Source organism: Ambystoma mexicanum, chromosome 3q (assembly GCF_040938575.1).
Source record: "Ambystoma mexicanum isolate Mex_15411 chromosome 3q, UKY_AmexF1_1, whole genome shotgun sequence".
In the NCBI taxonomy this organism is placed as follows: domain Eukaryota; kingdom Metazoa; phylum Chordata; class Amphibia; order Caudata; family Ambystomatidae; genus Ambystoma; species Ambystoma mexicanum.
In genome coordinates, this window is record NC_090926.1 from 600,664,697 (window position 1) to 600,683,947 (window position 19,251).

Sequence of the window (19,251 nt, forward strand, 5' to 3'; positions counted from 1 at the left end):
GCCCTGCCTCCAATACCATGGTTTTGGCTGGCCCCGCTCCCAATACCATGGTTTTGGCTGGCCCCGCCTCCAATACCATGGTTTTGGCTTGTCCCACCTCCAGTTCCATGGTTTTGACAGGCCCCGCCTCCAATAGCATGGTTTTCGCTGGCCCCGCCTCCAATACCATGGTTTTTGCTGGCCCCGCCTCCTATACCATGGTTTTGGCTGACCCCCGCCTCCAATTACATGGTTTTGGCTGACCCTGCCTCCAGTTACATGGTTACAAGGTGTTCCATGGTTACAAGGTGTTCCATGATTTTGTCTGGCTCTGCCTCCAATACCATGGTTTTGACAGGCCCTGCCTCCAATACCATGGTTTTGGCTGGCCCCGATTCCAATACCATGGTTTTGGTTGGCCCCGCCACAAATTCCATGGTTTTGGCTAGCTCCGCCTCCAATACCATGGTTTTTGCTGGCCCCGCCTCCAATACCATGGTTTTTGCTGGCCCCGCCTCCTATACCATGGTTTTGGCTGACCCCGCCTCCAATTACATGGTTTTGGCTGGCCCCGCCTCCATATCCATGGTTACAAGGTGTTCCATGGTTACAAGGTGTTCCATGTTTTTTGCTGGCCCCACCTCCAGTTCCATGGTTTTGGCTGGCCCCACCTCCAGTTCCATGGTTTTGGCTGGCCCCGCCTCCATATCCATGGTTACAAGGTGTTCCATGGTTACGGCTGGCCGCGCCTCCAGTTACATGGATACGGCTGGCCCCGCCTCCACTTCCATTGTTTTGGCTGGCCCGCCTCGAATACCATGGTTTTGGCTGTCCCCGCCTCCAATACCATGGTTTTGGCTGGCCCTGCCTCCAGTTACATGGTTTTGGCTGGCCCCGCCTCCAGTTCCATTGTTTTGGCTGGCCCCGCCTCCATTTCCATGGATACGGCTGGCCCCACCTCCAGTTCCATGGATACAGCTTGCCCCACCTCCAGTTCCATGGTTTTGGCTGGCCCACCTCCCGTTCCATAGTTTTGGCTGGCCCGCCTCCAATTCCATGGTTTTGGCTGGCCCCGCTTCCAGTTCCATTGTTTTAGCTGGCCCTGCCTCCATTTCCATGGATACGGCTGGCCCCACCTCCAGTTCCATGGATACAGCTTGCCCCACCTCCAGTTCCATGGTTTTGGCTGGGCCGCCTCCCGTTCCATGGTTTTGGCTGGCCCCTCCTCCAGTTACATGGTTTTGGCTGGCCCCGCCTCCAATGCCATGGTTTTGGCTGGCCCTGCCTCCAATACCATGGTTTTGGCTGGCCCCGCCTCCAGTTCCATGGTTTTGGCTGGCCCTGACTCCAGTTCCATGTTTTTGGCTGGCCCTGCCTCCAATACCATGGTTTTGGCTGGCTCTGCCTCCAATTCCATGGTTTTGGCTGGCCCTGCCTCCAATACCATGGTTTTGGCTGGCCCCGCCTCCAATACCATGTTTTTGGATGGCCCCGCCTCCAATACCTTGGTTTTGGCTGGCCCTGCCTCCAATTCCATGGTTTTGGCTGGCCCGCCTCTAGTTCCATGGATACGGCTGGCCCCGCCTCCTGTTCCATTGTTTTGGCTGGCCCCGCCTCCAGTTCCATGGTTTTGGCTGGCCCGGCCTCCAGTTCCATTGTTTTGGCTGGCCCCACCTCCAATTCCATGGATATGGCTGGCCCCGCCTCCAATTCCGTGGATGCGGCTGGCCCCACCTCCAGTTCCATGGTTTTGGCTGGCCCCGCCTCCCGTTCCATGGTTTTGGCTGGCCCTGCCTCCAGTTCCATGGTTATGGCTGGCCCTGCCTCCAGTTCCATGGTTACAAGGTGTTCCTTGGTTACGGCAGGCACCGCGTGTTAGGGAGAATTCTCATTCTATGGCTAATTTCCCTCACCTAGTGAGTCCTCCAGCAGCTTTGCTGGATTTCTGGAGTTTATTTTTTCCACTTGGAAAGAGTGTGAGCCTTTTTCCCACTCTTACATGTGTTTTGCCATGTATATTCCTACTGTTTGTTTGATCTTGGACTCTGGAGCAGACCACTCCATGAGACCCACTTTTATGTGTGTTACACAGCACCTTCAGTGCAGTGACCCAGGGTTGTCCTTTAGACTACCCACTGACTCCATTTTTCTGGGGCTGACTACTGTCCCCCAGAAACAGGTAAAGTTACCATTTACTTTATGTAGTCATTTAAAACTACAGACCCAGTGCACCCCATCTTACTGGAAAGGGTTAATTACTATCCCTTTTTGTCTGGGCCTCTCTGAGCTGTGTTTTGCTCTTTTAACATTTAGGGCCTCATTACATGGTAGGCGGTAAGGGTTTACCGGTACCGGTAAGGGCACCGGTACCGATAAACCCTTACCACCTTAATACAAGGTCCCTTTGTGGGACCCGACCTTAACGTTTGGTGTAGACCAGCCATTAAAGTTTGGACCCGCAAAGAGACCATGATGCTAATTACGGTACCGCAATTTGCGGTACCGTAATTAGCCCTTTCCCCATTCCCATTGAGCCCTATGGGGCAAAAATGGGAATGGGGAAGGGCCATGGCGAAGGGGGGAATTACCGCCACGCCAACCTTGGAATGGGGTGGTAATTTGACTTTTCTCCATGGTGGTACCGGTATGGTACTGGCGGCAACCATGGTGCTAATAGCACCATGGTTTACCGCCTACAGTGTAATGAAGCCCTTAGACTTGGCTGGTGGCAGTGGTATCTACCCTCACTTTTCTACCGCGTTTATACTATATAAACGTGGAATTGTTCCAGGCTATTATATTAGCCTCGAACATAAACCCGCTTGACCAAATACTCTTTCTTTTGGCTCTGGTCGGGTTTATTCACTATTTCTTTTTGTTAACCCCTTAAGTGCCAAGGACGAGATATCTCGTCCTTGACATTACCTCTGTAGTGCCAAGGACGAGATAGCTTGTCCTTTTTGGCACCTTGTTTTGAGCGAACCCTGCAAAGCAGGGATCGCTCAAAACAGTAATCCAACCCCCGGGCTATGTGAGGGGGAGGACCCCGCTCACTGCCAGGGGGCTGGATTACCTTCAGTTTCACGTCGGCGTGCGTAAAGCCATTTCAGGTTGCTGCAGTGAAAATAGAAGGTGAGTCTCCACATTAATCCCGCTCGATCTCCGGCTGTATTTCAAGCCGGAGATCGAGGGAGGTGTCGTTGGAAAGGGGAGATTCTCCCCTTTCCATCGACACCCAGTGTGACAGCATTGCTGGGCGCGGAGAGGGCACGGAGCGCTCGATCCGCGCCCAGCAATGCCCACTGGACCACCAGGGAAACGTTTGTGACGTGGGGGGGAGAGGGGCTGCTTACAGTAAGCAGCCCTCACCCCCCAGCACCCAAAGCATGGGGGCACATATGTGTACAACCCTGGGGGCAGATGGCTGATCATCTGCCCCCAGGGAAGGGGACAAAATAAAAAAAAATCAAAGCAAAGAAAAAAAAAGGGAATTTTGGGTGGGATTGGGGGGGACACTAGCCACCAGGGATATATCTTACATAAAAGGGGGGTGGCCCTCTCTCCCTCACCCAAAGGGGAAATGGGGGCACCCCATGTAGCCCTCCCTGTGGGCAGATATCTGCTCCTAGGAAGGGGCATCTGACCCCAGGGAGGGCTGCATGAGATGCCCCCCTCTTATCTGCCCAAGGGAGTGCTGAATGAGATGCCCCCCTGCATTTGGTGTGGGGGGTAGAGGGTCACCCCCCATTACATTAGAAAATTACCATGCGGTTTAGGGTGCCCCTCAGCCCGCCCTAAAGTGTAGTCTACCATTTTCCATTTTTTTCTTTGTTTACGAAACTTGCCTTGGCGCAGAGGGGCACATTGGTGTGCCAATCTTTCCCTAGGGTGCCCAAACCTTACTGCCCCACCCACCGGGGGGCCTGTCCCACACATTTTTGGTGGCCCTCTCCCTCCCACCCCAAATGGAAGGGGGTGTACCTCACACAGCCGTTTGTAGGAGGCCCAGGAGGCCTGCATTAGGTGCCCCGCCATGCATTTGGGGGTGAGGGGGGAGTCGGCTCCCAAAAATTGGGGGACAGGCCCCCCAGTGGGTGGGGCAGTATGGTTTGGGCACCCCTGGGCCAGATTGGCACACCAATGTGCCCCTCTGAGCTAAGGGGAGTTGGGTTACCAAAGGTAAAAAGTGAAAATGGTGGAACGCATTTTAGGGGGGGCTGTGGGGCACCCCAAAGGGACGGGGAATTTTCTAATGGGATGGGGCATTGACCTCCCCCACCCCCCGCAATGGAGTGGGTGCCATGTCATGCAGCCCTCCCTGGCACCAGATATCTGCTCCTAGGAAGGGACGCCTGAGCTCATGGAGGAGTGCAGGACAGCACCCCCCTTACCTGCCCCAGGGGAGGGCTATATGAGATGTGCCGCCCCTCCAATTGGGGTGAAGGTGGAGAGGTGCACCCCCTTCACACTAGAAAATTCCCCAGCGGTGTAGGGGCCCCTCAGCTCCTGCTAAAGGGCAGCCTGCCATTTTGAATTATTTTCTTTGTTTACTAAACTTGCCTTGGCACAGAGGGGCACATTGGTGTGGCAATCTGGCCCTGGGGTGCCCACACCTTACTTCCCCACCCACTGGGGGGGCCTGTCGCACCATTTTTGGGGGCCCTCTCTCCCCACCCCAAATGGAGGGGGTGTGTACCTCATGCAGCCGTCTGAAGGAGGTCCAGGGAGGCCTGCATGAGGTGAGGTGCCCCGCCACCTATTTGGGGCGAGGGGGAGCGGGCCCCCAAAAACTGTGGGACAGGCCCCCCAGTGGGTGGGACGGTAAGGTTTGGGCATCCCGGGGCAGATTGGCACACCAATGTGCCCCTTTGCTCCAAGGGGAGTTGGGTTACCAAAGGAAAAAAGGGAACATGGTGGAACGCATTTTAGGTGGGCTGTGGGGCACCCCAAAGGGGACAGGGAATTTTCTAATGGAATGGGACGTTGACCTCCCCACACCCCACCAGCAATGGAGTGGGTGCCATGTCATGCAGCCCTCCCTCGGACCAAATATCTGCTCCTAGGAAGGGACGCCTGAGCCCAGGGAGAAGTGCAGGACAGCCCCCCCTTATCTGCCCCCGGGGAGGGCTACATTTTGCTGGTGTGACCGTAGGTAACATGGTTTTGTTTTGTTTACAGCTTTTTCTATTCGAGCAGCTGCAACGTTATGTGAGTACTGTTTTTCATTATTCTATGGTTAGGGCCCACTGTCATTGGGGTGGGTGAGACTGGGGCTGGATTGTTGGTGGTGTGGGTGGTAATGGGCCATCTGGGCAGATATGTTGGTGGGCTGGGACACAATTGCAGGGGCAGGAAACAAATTGCCCCCCATGCCAGCATAACATTGGTGTTTCCCTGGGAGCGGATCCCTCTCATGTGCATTGTCCACCTGCAAGCCCAGGCTCCACCTCTGGCTGTGCTACATTACAGATGTCACATCCGGGGAGGAATGGGGATCCTGCTGGGGCTCCCTGGAGCTGCTTCTGTGCTTTGGGGACGGTACACCCACATGGTACATGGATGTCCGAGGCCAGGGACATCACCTCCAACCATCCTGGAGTTGTGGCTGGGCTACATTACAGCTTTTCCCTTTGGGGAGGTATTGGCACACTGCCGAGACTCCCTGGTGGGGAGAAACTGTAACACAGGGCAGCCAGGGCTCCAGCAAAGTTGGCGGTAATATCACTGGCCTTGGGCACCCTTCTCCCATGTGGGTCTTTGCCAGGGGTTCTGGGTAATAAATTCTGGGCCGATTTGCTTAAGTGAGACCGCTGTGGATTCCCACGGGTGTCCTCTTTTGGGAAATGCATGGGGTTCCCTGTTTTCCTTGCTGGCTTCAACACCCTAGGCCCAAATCTGTAGGTTGACCACATGAACAAAATGGGCTGTGCCGAAAGGCTTGGAGTTACCAGTGGGTTACCCTTTTCCTTTTGTGCCCCCGGTAAGTGCACCCACACATGTGAGGTACCATTTTCATTGGGACATGTGTGGGGACACGGGAAGGTAGGCCATGTGTTCTTGGCGGTGTGTTCCGGTGGGTGGCCAGAGCGAAATGTCTGAGAATTGTCTTCATTTCCAGCCAATTTCAGAGACATTTCCCTATGTCCACTCACCGAAACACGTCGCCAACAACAGATGTCATACCTTCTCACGTTCCCACAGGTGTCACGACGAAAACGGTACTTCACATGTGTGGGTGCACCTACTGGGGGCACAAAAGGAAAAGGGTAACCCGCTGGTAACCCCAAGCCTTTCGCCACAGCACATTTTGTTAATGTGGGCAACCTACAGATTTGGGCCTGGGGTGTCAAAGCCAGCAAGGAAAACAGGGAACCCCAAGCATTTCCCAAAAGAGGACACCCGTGGGAATGCACAGAGGTCTGACTTGCGCGAAGCGGCCAAGAATGTATTACCCAGAACCCCAGACAAAGTGAACATTGTGTTTTTTCCCCCCACCAAATATCAAACTTTGTCAGGGATTGTGGCTAATAAAAACTGGGGCAATTTATACAAGGCAGACCTCTGTGGATTCCCACGGGTGTCCTCTTTTCGGAAATGCATGGGGTTCCCTGTTTTCCTTGGTGGCTTGTACACTCGAGGCCCATATCTGTATGGTGTGCCCACCTGCTGAAAGTGTGAAATTCACATGTCAACACAGACTTGGGGTTACTTGTGTTTTAGGCTTTCCTCTTGGCGCCCAGGTAGGTGCACTCACACTTGTGAGGTACTGTTTTCATCTAGACACCTGTGGGAATGCAGCACAGTAGGCCATGTGTTGTTGGCGGCGTGTTTCGATGGAAGAGCCGAGTGAAATGTGCGGAAAATGCGTTTTGTTCCCACATTTCGGACATTGCGGGAGGGTCTGGGTAATGAATTCTGGGCCGATTTGCGCAAATCATACCTCTGCGGATTCCCAGGGGTATCCTCTTTTCGGAAATGCATGGGGTTCCCTGTTTTCCTTGGTGGATTGGATACCCGAGGCCCATATCTGTATGGTGTGCCCGTCTGTAGAAAGTGTGAAATTCAGGTGTCAAAACAGACTTGGGCTTACCTGTGTTTTAGGCTTTGCCCTTGGTGCCCAGATAGGTGCACCCACACATGTGAGGCACTGTTTTCATCGAAACACCTGTGGGAACGCGGGACGGTAGGCCATGTGTTGTTGGCAGCGTGTTTCGATGGGTGAGCCGAGTGAAATGTGCAGAAAATGCGTTTTTTCACACATTTTGGATTTTGCTGGGGTGTCTGAGTAATAAATTCTGGGCCGATTTGCGCAAATCATACTGTCAATCTGGAAAAGTGAATACCCTTCATATGAATGACAGACTTAACTTGATGGCTGAAGGAATGTCAGAAAGCGTTTGAGCAATTGAAAGCTGCATTGTGTGCTGCACCAGTTTTAGGCACTCCTAACTATAAAAAGATCTTTAGATTATTTGTGAGCGAGAGTGAAGGATGTGCATTGGCGGTTTTGACACATGAACACAGTGGAAGAAATAGGCCGTGCGGCTATTATTCTTCCGTGCTGGACCCTGTAGCGCGCGCACTACCACAATGTTTGCGATCCGTCGCAGCGGCTGCTGCATCAGTGAAACAAACAGAAGGAATGGTATTGGGGCACACTTTAATTCTGATGGTGCCACATGCTATAGACGTTCTATTAAATAGAACACAGACGCAACACCTCACTTCTGCTAGACTAACAAGATATGAGCTCATCTTGTTTGCACCCCACATCCAAATTATGAGGTGTAGCGCATTGAATCCTGCAGAATTAATGCCACTGCCCATAGCAGAAAATGGTGACAACGAATCACCACCCCATGATTGTTTAATGGTCACTGAAGAAGAAACAAAGGGAAGAGTTGACTTGAGCGACATCCCACAGAAAGAGCCAGATGGGGAGTTGTTTTGTGACGGCTCTTGTTTTAAATTACCTGATGGCACATCAATGGCAGCATATGCAATTACTACCCAAGAGAGTGTTGAAGAAAGCAGAAGAATCCCCTACAATTCGGCACAAGTCGCAGAAATAATAGCACTGACCCGAGCCTGTGAACTCTCTGAGAATTTGAATGTGAACATTTATACTGACAGCCAGTACGCCTTTGGCGTGGTTCATAACTTTGGCTGACTCTGGGCTGAGAGGGGTTTCTTGACATCACATGGGGCCAGGATTCAGCATGGGCCTTTGATTGTGCGATTGTTGTCTGCACTCACGTTTCCAAAGCGCCTAGCTATAGTGAAATGCGAGGCGCATAAAAAAGTAACATGTAAAGTGGGAGAGGGAAACGCATTTGCAGACAGGATTGCAAAACAAACAGCTACAGATTTGGGAAATAAAATGATGACAGTACAGACTGAGGAAGTGCCTTGTATGATAGAGAATGGAGTTGCCATAGTCACAGAAATGCAGGCTGAGGCCACGACCGAAGAGATTTCAGGGATGGGCTGAGGGCTCTGCTGAGTTAGATTTGGAAGGATGTTGGGTGGACAAAGAGACCAAGAACTGGATGTTGCCAAATTGTTACGTAACTGCAATGGTTACAATGGCACATAGCCCTACCCACATTTGCGCGAAGAAGATGGTACAGCATTTATCCACAGTATGGAAAAATGAGCATATAAAAAAGAATGCAGAAAGGCTAGTGCAGAATTGTATTATGTGCCTGCAACACAATGTAGGGAAGGGAACCGTGACTCCAGTAGGTAGTTTTAGCCCACTCTCCATGCCATTTGAGGTGATCCATTTTGATTTCATAGAAATGGAAAGGTGCCAGAACTACAAATATGTGTTAGTGGTGATTTGTGCATTTAGCAAGTGGGTCGAGGCATATCCTTTAAAAGACTGCACTGCCATGTCAACGGCAAAAGTAATGTTGAAAGAGTATTTCTCCTGGTTCGGGCTGCCCCGTGTCCTGTGGTCAGACAACGGCTCACACTTTGTGGGCGCAGTAGTGCTACAGATCTGTGCAGGTCTACAGATAGAGAAACGATTCCACAGTTCCAGGCATCCCAGTTCTGCCGGGCTTGTTGAGAGACATAACGGTATCTTAAAGTCAAAGATAGCTAAAATCTGTGCTGGGAGCAAGTTGAGTTGGGTAGATGCATTACCCCTAGCGCTATTGTGCATGCGCACGTCTGTGCAGGATAAAACTGGGTTCTCCCCCTATGAAATTATAATGGGGAGACCGGCAAATGTATGGTGCGCACCGCAGCCCAAAATATTATGTGAGGTCGAGCATCCTATGTTAAGTACGTACTGTGGCCTTTTAATGCAGAAGTTGCGTTTAATTCATCAGCAGGTGCAGGAGGCGTTACCAGTGCGATACACCGGACCGGGGCACTCGCTGGAACCTGGAAGCTGGGTCCTGATAAAGAACTTTGAGCGGAAGACAGCATTAGCACTAAGGTGGCGCGGCCCCTACCAAGTACTTTTAGCGACGCAAACGGCCATTCGAGTGGACGGACGGAAGGCATGGATCCATGCGAGACATGCCAAAAGATTCCCAGGACTGTTGACAACTTCCGACGACCAGAGAAAGGAAACGGTCTTGGAAACGAAAGAAACTGTTGCCAGTCCATTGCCACAGCATCAGCCTGAGCGAGAAGTGGAAGTTGAAACAAAGCCCAAGCGAGAAGTGAAACTCGAAACAGAGCCTGAGGAGGCTGCCAGCAAGGGGAAAGGGCGAAAAGTGCCCCAAAGTTGCTCAGCAGAAACAACATCACTGCCGAGCGACACAAACCCTGCATTGCAAACACGAGCAGAAACAACGCGTGTACCCCTTTGGCGCCCGCCAGTCACTGCAAACGCACCAAAGCCAAAGAAAGAAACTACATCATTGCCACGGCGCTCATCGCTACTCATCATTGTGCCACAGGCTGCCACTGAGCCTGATACTGAAAGTGCAACAGCACTATTCACAGATCATACAATACCAGGAGTGAAAGGGTATTATTTGCGGCCTCGACAGTCAAAGTGATCCACAGATCTTTGGTGCTTTTCTTTTGCCTTTGGTTCCACTCACGCACGGAGTAGGAGCCAGGGGCGTAGAGGAGAGAAGTGTGAGAGTTGTGCAAGTCGGACAATTCAAGACTCACAGCTCCTCGGTGCGCTTATAAAAAGTACATGTGTCAGGAGCCAGAGTAGGACAAGCTGGACACACATAAGTACTAAGGCTGATAGAGTACATGTGTCCTAAGCCAGAGCGGGACAAGCTGGATGCATATAGTACTCTATCAATAAAGAACTGTTCAGAAATCATCTGAGCAGTGGGAGAAAGAAAAACTAATCTTGCTCGGAGTGGATAAGTGATCTAGGCTGTGAAAAGGCTAGCAGAATTGAACTGTGACATTTTCGTTGAACTTTTCTGGCATCAAGAATGAGAGACATTTGCAACGAACTTTGCCAGCAAGAAGAAGGATGATGAAGAACAAATCAAGACCGGTTTCAGCCTCCTCCTGTACCCTGCTGAAAAGATGATAGATTTAGAGACTGTAAATTTAGGGAAAAGGCATGGTAAAAGGAATAAGGTACTGATTTGGACATTGGTCCTGTGTTTCTTAAGTATGGTAGTACCAACAATAGCAGCTATTACACTATGGTTCCTGGAGTCCGCGCACCCATTAGAAACACTTTTGCCAAAAGCAGCTACTGAAAGCCCGGTTCATGTAATCACTGGTACTTTGCCCCCAATGGAAGAAAGACATAGAGAAGGATACGGCAACAATACATTGTTTCTCATCATGAACATGACCCATGCGGTTTTAAAGAAAAAATGATTGCTGGGTTTGTGCCCATTTACCACAGCACGGTGGGAAAGGGATAGGCTGGTATGTACAACCGTTACCATTGGTTTATTCATGTGAAGTATCGTTGAGTGCAATGTTGTTTGGGAAATGGAACAAGAGTAATAGGGGTCAGCTAGATGAGACCAATATGAACAAATTTGTGGAAGTGATCATGAGCCCTGTGGGTTGTTCCATATTCCACAAAGCTTGCGTGTTTTCACCAGATCCCATGAGGAAGAATACACGAAAGACAACAAGACTAGATAGATTACATAGGCAGAATAGACCGACCCCGCCAGCAGAAGAAACATCAGTAATGACATTTCGAATGAGGGATGAATGGAATAAAGATGCTGTGCCCCCTGCCTACACATTGGATCACAGCCTCGAAACTGCTCCCCTATGTTTACAGAAAAAAGGTTCCTATAAAGTAGGAACGTTTAGCAGCTGCCTGAACACAGTCGTTTTAAAGCACGAAATAGAACCCGTGTACGTAGGGGACCCTGTCTACTTTATATGTAGGAAAAAAGCATATCCATGGTTACCTAGGAACTGGGGAGGTACATGCTACCTAGGTCTACTGTTTCCAGGAGTGTTCCTCTTGGAGACAGCAGAAGTAGCCAGACGAACAAAAGGTAGAACTCAAAGGAGTAGCGAGGATGGAATGATAGCATTAGATATAGCCAAATCATTTATACCATTCTTGTCCCAAATAGAAAATTCCTACAATATGAGAAAACTGTCTAGAATATTAAAAAATACAATAGATTCAACAACGGATATTTTATTGAATATGACGTTAGAAGAGAAAGGAATAAGACTAATGGCCCTACAAAACAGGACGGCTCTCGATATAATATTAGTTGATCGTGGGGGAGTTTGCAAACTCGTAAAAACTGCATGCTGTGTATATATAGATGATTACTCCCCTACGATATTTAAAGCAATCCGGAAATTACATGTCCTAAATTCCACACTCTCTACTGAAGAAGGGGGGTTTGGGGGATAGGATCCTGGTTGTGGGGACTATTGCGGTCCTGGGTATGGAAGTTAATTTCGATACTAATAGTGGTACTTGGTGTATTCATAACATGTTGCTGTTGCATACAATGCTTACCAATAGTTTGCACTGAAACAACTGAGGTATGTACTAAGGGATGTATGCACATGGTGTCGAGAGGAAAACAAACGCATGACCGAAATAACAGAGACACTGATGAAACAAAAACAGTAAAACAATTCATGGCTATAGACATTAATGATGAAGATGATGCTCATGATAGCCTGAGAGGTTCAGACATAGATACCCCAGACTTATCCTCATCCGAAGAGGATGCAATGAATGAATAAGACGTTTGGCATACGGCCAAAAGGAGGGTTTGTCAATCTGGAAAAAGTGAATACGCTTAATTTGAATGACAGACGTAACTTGATGGCCGAAGGTCAACCGTCTTATGCACCGAATTATAGAAATACAGACTGCTATGCTTGACCAACAAGCAGCCATTTTAAACGTAGCAAGAATCGCCATTTTGCTTGTTAACCATTGCTCATTGCTTTATGTCTAAAACTGCTTTGCAGCTTGCAATTCTTGCGAATTCTGCTTACTCTGCTCATGATAGCAGCTCAACTGTTAACATTGTTGTCTGAATATGAAAGGGCAAGGTCGAGGGACTGAGGAGTTGTTGAAACTCCTCATGAGTAGCCCAGAAAGGAATGCCCACGCTCCCTCTCTGTAGCCTTAAGGGAGAGCTGCAGGGCATTTAATCACTTCACAGCTGCCAGCCAGTCTCATACTGCGGTAGAATATGTTAGAATAAAGCAGCTAAAGGCTTGAATTATGCTCTTCTTACGGCCCCCCTTCGCAAAACCCTTTAGAGCGTGTCGGCTCCCAGGACACGAATAGTACCTCATAGATAGCAAAGCTTTGAATGTGACTCTTCCCCCGTGTGCAGCTTACTTCCAAGAACAGAACCACTGTGTTCTGTTCAACAACTAAAAGATGCCTCCGCACTTTCTAATTGCACATTGTTTCTAGAATAGACATCGAAAGTGTCATAATTGTTATACCCGTCGGAAATGTCCATCGTCATCCCGAGTTCAAAGAAACTTAATAAAGAGGGGTGTTAAACATGACATAGCTGATTGTATGATATGCATTTTGTATATATGTAACTGATGTACGTAATTCGCTCTCTTGCATCCCTCGAGGTCTAGGAAACTACCGCCGCGGGGCGTGAGACCACAGTTGGCCAATTGGGACTATTTTTGCTTGCAATAAACCCTAGCATTGGGAATTTGAACCTTGTGTCTGGCGCATCTTTTCGTGTATGGTTATTGCCTTGTTTCCATATCGCGAGGGACCCCTAGGGGCCCCTTTCAATACCTCTGTGGATTCCCAGGGGAGTCCTCTTTTCGGAAATGCATGGGGTTCACAGTTTTCCTTGGTGGCTTGGACCCCCGAGGCCCATATCTGTATGGTGTGCCTGTCTGCAGAAAGTGTGAAATTCAAGTGTCAAAACAGACTTGGGGCTACCTGTGTTTTAGGCTTTCCCCTTGGTGCCCAGGTAGGTGCACCCACACATGTGAGGTACCGATTCCATCTGGACATCTGTGGGAACACGGGAGGGTAGGCCATGTGTTGTTGGCGGCGTTTTTCGATGGGTGAGCTGAGTGAAATGTGCGGAAAATGCATTTTTTTCCCCACATTTCGGAATTTGCGGGGGTGTCTGGGTAATACATTCTGGGCCGATTTGCGCAAATCATACCTCTGTGGATTCCCACGGGTGTCCTCTTTTCAGAAATGCATAGGGTTGCCTGTTTTCTTTGGTGGCTTGGACACCCAAGGCCCATATCTGTATGGCGTGCCCGTCTGCAGAAAGTGTGAAATTCAGGTGTCAAAACAGACTTGGGGTTATTTGTGTTTTAGGCTTTCCCCTTGGCGCCCAGGTAGGTGCACCCACACATGCGAGGTACCGTTTGCATCTGGACATCTGTGGGAACACGGGAGGGTAGGCCATGTGTTGTTGGCGGCGTGTTTCGATGGATGAGCCGAGTGAAATGTGCAGAACATGCATTTTTTCCCCACATTTTGGACTTTGCGGGGGTGTCTGGGTAATAAATTCTGGGCCGATTTGCGCAAACCATACCTCTGCGGATTCCCTCGGGTGTCATTGTTTCGGAAATGCATGGGTTCCCTGTTTTCCTTGGTGGTTTGGACACCCGAGGCCCATATCTGTATGGTGTTCCCTTCTGGAGAAAGTGTTAAATTCAGGAGTCAAAACAGACTTGGGGTTATTTGTGTTTTAGGCTTTCCCCTTGGCGCCCAGGTAGGAGCACCCAAACATGCGAGGTACCGTTTTCATCGGGACACCTGTGGGAACGCGGGACAGTAGGCCATGTGTTGTTGGCGGCGTGTTTCAATGGGTTAGCCGAGTGAAATATGCGGAAAATGCGTTTATTTCCCCACATTTTGGACTTTGCTGGGGTGTCTGGGTAATAAATTCTGTGCCGATTTGCGCAAATCATACCTCTGCGGATTCCCACGAGTGTCAAATTTTTGGAAATGCATGGGGTTCTCTGTTCTCCTTGGTGGCTTGGACACCCGAGGCCCATATCTGTATGGTGTGCCCGTCTGGAGAAAGTGTGAAATTCACGTGTTAAAACAGACTTGGGGTTACCTGTGTTTTAGGCTTACCCCTTGGCGCCCAGGTAGGTGCACCCACACATGCGAGGTACTGTTTTCATCGGGACACCAGTGGGAACGCGGGACAGTAGGCCAGGTGTTGTTGGCAGCGTGTTTCTATGGGTGAGCCGAGTAAAATGTGTGGAAAATGCGTTTATTTCCCCACATTTTGGACATTGCTGGGGTGTCTGGGTAATAAATTCTGGGCTGATTTGCGCATATCATACCTCTGCGGATTCCCATGGGTGTCCTCGTATCATAAAAGCATGGGGTTCCCTGTTTTCCTTGGTGGCTTGGACACCCGAGGCCCATATCTGTATAGGGTGTCGTCTGCAGAAAGTGTGAAATTCATGTGTAGAAACAGACTTGGGGTTGCCTGTGTTTTAGGCTTTCCCCTTGGCGCCGAGGTAGGTGCACCCACACATGCGAGGTCCTGTTTTCATCCGGACACCTGTGGGAACACGGGAAAGTAGGCCATGTGTTGTTGGCTGCATGTTTCGATGGGTGAGCTGAGTGAAATGTGCGGGAAATGCGTTTTTTTCCCCACATTTTAGACTTTGCAGGGGTGTCTGGGTAAAAAATTCTGGGCCGATTTGCACAAATAATACCTCTGCAGATTCCCATGGGTGTCCTCTTTTCGGAAATACATGGGGTTCCCTGTTTTCCTTGGTGGCTTGGATACTCGAGGCCCATATCTTTATGGTGTGCCCGTCTGCAGAAAGTGTGGAATTCAGGTGTGAAAACAGACGTCGGGTTACCTGTGTTTTAGGCTTTTCCCTTGACGCCCAGTTAGGTGCACCCACACATGTGAGGTACCGTTTTCATCTGGACATCTGTGGGAACACGGGAGGGTAGGCCATGTGTTGTTGGCGGCGTGTTTCGATGGGTGAGCTGAGTGAAATGTGTGGAAAATGCATTCCCCACCCACATTTCGAACTTTGCGGGGGTATCTGGGTAATACATTCTAGGCCGATTTGCGCAAATCATACCTCTGTGGATTCCCACAGATGTCCTCTTTTCAGAAATGCATGGGGTTCCCTGTTTTCCTTGGTGGCTTGGACATCCGATGCCCAAATCTGTATGGTGGGCCCTTCTGGAGAAAGTGTGAAATTCAGGTGTCAAAACAGACTTGGGGTTACCTGTGTTTTAGGCTTTCCCTTTGGCGCCCAGGTACGTGCACCCACACATGTGAGGTACCGTTTTCATCGGGACACCTGTGGGAACGCTGGACAGTAGGCCAAGTGTTGTTGGTGGCGTGTTTCGATGGGTGAGCCGAATGAAATGTGCGGAAAATGCGTTAATTTCCCCACATTTTGGACTTTGCTGGGGTGTCTGGGTAATAAATTCTGGGCCGATTTGCTCAAATCATACCTCTGCGGATTCCCACGGGTGCCTACTTTTCGGAAATGCTTGGGGTTCCCTGTTTCTCTTGGTGGCTTGGACACCCGAGGCCCATATCTGTATGGTGTGCCCGTCTGCAGAAAGTGTGGAATTCAGGTGTGAAAACAGACTTCGGATTACCTGTGTTTTAGGCTTTCCCCTTGGCGTCCAGGTAGGTGCACCCACACATGTGTGTGCCATTTTCATTGGGACATCTGTGGGAACATGGGAGGGTAGGCCAAGTGTTGTTGGTGGCGTGTTTCGATGGGTGAGCCGAATGAAATGTGCGGAAAATGCGTTAATTTCCCCACATTTTGGACTTTGCTGGGATGTCTGGGTAATAAATTCTGGGCCGATTTGCTCAAATCATACCGCTGCGGATTCCCACGAGTGTCTACTTTTCAGAAATGCATGGGGTTCCCTGTTTCTCTTGGTGGCTTGGACACCCGAGGCCCATATCTGTATGGTGTGCCCGTCTGGAGAATGTGTGAAATTCACGTGTGAAAACAGACTTGGGGTTACCTGCGTTTTAGGCTTCCCCCTTGGCGCCGAGGTAGGTACACTCACACATGCGAGGTACTGTTTTCATTGGGACACCTGTGGGAACACGGGACAGTAGGCCATGTGTTGTTGGCTGCATGTTTCGATGGGTGAGCTGAGTGAAATTTGCGGGAAATGCGTTTTTTTCCAACATTTCGGAATTTGCGGGGGTGTCTGGGTAATAAATTCTGGGCCGATTTGCGCAAATCATACCTCTGCAGATTCCCATGGGTGTCCTCTTTTTGGAAATACACGGGATCCCTGTTTTCCTTGGTGGCTTGGACACCCGAGGCCCATATCTGTATGGTGTGCCCGTCTGCAGAAAGTGTGGAATTCAGGTGTGAAAACAGACTTCGGATTACCTGTGTTTTAGGCTTTCCCCTTGGCGTCCAGGTAGGTGCACCCACACATGTGTGTGCCGTTTTCATTGGGACATCTGTGGGAACACGGGAGGGTAGGCCATGTGTTATGGGCGGCGTGTTTCGATAGGTGAGCCGAGTGAAATGTGCAGAAAATGCATTTCCCCCCCCACATTTCGAACTTTGCGGGGGTGCCTGGGTAATAAAGTCTGGGCCGATTTGCGCAAATCATACCTCTGCGGATTCCCTCGGGTGTCATCGTTTTGGAAATGCATGGCGTTCCCTGTTTTCCTTGGTGGTTTGGACACCCGAGGCCCATATCTGTATGGTGTGACCTTCTGGAGAAAGTGTGAAATTCAGGTGTCAAAACAGACTTGGGGTTACCTTTGTTTTAGGCTTTGCCCATGGCGCCCAGGTAGGTGCACCCACACATGCGAGGTACCGTTTTCATCGGGACACCTGTGGGAACGCGGGACGGTAGGCCATGTGTTGTTGGCGGCGTGTTTCTATGGGTGAGCCGAGTGAAATTTGCAGAAAATGCGTTTATTTCCCCACATTATGGACTTTGCTGTGGTGTCTGGGTAATAAATTCTGGGCCGATTTGTGCAAATCATACCTCTGTGGATTCCCATGGGTGTCCTCTTTTCGGAAATGCATGGGGTTCCCTGTTTTCCTTGGTGGCTGTTAGGGAGAATTCTCTGTTAAGGCTAATTTCACAAACCTAGTGAGTCCCCCAGCAGCTTTGCTGGATTTTTGGGGTTTATTTTTTTCTCCTTCTAAGAGTGAGACTCTTTTTCTCCCACTCTTAGGCATGATTTCAGATAACCTTTTGACTTTGTAATGTGTTTTATGGCCTGTGGGGTCTTTTACTCCATAGGGTTTCATGCATTTTTGGTAAGTGTGTTACACAGCACCCTCAGTGCAGTAACACAGGGGTGTCATAGCGACCCCCAAACATAGACTCCATACCCTGGGACTGACTACTGTCTCCTAGGTCATGTAAAGTCACCATTGACTTTAATAGTCTTAAATTGGGAACAGAACCAGTACAAACCATCATATTGTGGAAGTACTGGTAGGGGTAATTAGATTGCCCCTGGGTCTGTTTTTCGAGGGGGCACTGTGCAGTCCCCGTTCGTCGAGTTTCTGTCTGGTGGCAGTGGTTACCATGCGAAATATTCCACCGGAATATTTCCTATGAGATTTTCACATTCATTTTAAACGCACCACTTTTTGGTGTAATTTTAAAGATATCGCCGGGTTATTTATTTAATATTTATTCCCCGGTTGGGTCTTTTTGCCAGGACTCGGTTTTAAAATGTCGTTTGTGTTTGTCTCTGTAACTCCAACCCAAGTCGAGCCCTTTGTTCCACTTTTTGGCGGGCTTCTCCACAGAAGCCTCCAAAAGTGGTGCCACTCTGTCTTGGTCTACAGGATGTGTGGGAGAGGGGTTTAGGCACCCTGGACTGAGTTGCCTCGGCAACTCAAGTCGCACTCTTGTGTGATTGGCCCAGTGGTGAGCCGCCCGGCTCACCACTTAGCATATTTGAGTGACAGCTAGGACTGATGAATGGGGGTTTTCTGCATAAAAGCAGGGCTTTGGGGACTGGAACTTCAGAAGTTGCCACAGGACCAAAGAATCCGAAGAGGGAGAAGCTGAGCCGACCTGCAACGATGACACCACCGGTGGAGCCCTGCTGAACCGTCTCACCACTTCCCAACGACAGAGAAGATCTTCATCCCGGAGAGTCTTCTTCCTCTGAGCTGGTGGGGATAACCAGTTCGCCCTCTTTTTCGCCTTCCTGGATCGTCTCTTGTTCGAATCGCCCGTGCCAAGCACCCCGGCAGCCGGATAGCCACGCTTCACCACTACCGCAAATAAAAGGGTAGTACCTTTTGACCGGGAAACTCCGCGGCTGGTTTCTTCCCTGGCAGTGCAATGACCTCCAGCTTTCCTCCACGTCGAGACCGCCTCTTCCCCTGGACGAAGCACCAACATGCACCCGCTGCCAGGAACAACTGCCAGTGCTGGAGCTTTCTCACCATTTTGGGTACTGAGTCCCGCCTGGTCTCCCTTGCAACAGACTGTTCAAGGTGTCCCGTAAATCCTTGACTTTCTATCCTGGGGTGACTTGGGACCTACTAACTAACTTTTCCTGACTTGATCCAACCCTTTTTGAACTCTTTGTCAAGACTCTTTAAAAGTACTATTCAACTGTGTGATCTTGGACACATTGTGATCTGTCCGCCTTGCTCTCACCAAGAGTGGGCCTGGCTTATGAATTTCTTGCTCCTCAGTAGATTCTGCCTTTTGTGACTTGCTCTGGTTCTCCTAAAGTGTTGGTATTGTGTATGTTCCTAATTCTGCCTTTTTCCCTCCCTTTTTAAATAACTTATTGGAGTGCCATCTTAGGTTAAGCGCTCACCTCTGTCTGAAAATAAGTGGTGTTTTAACTAAGACTTGTTCAATAAGTGATCAGG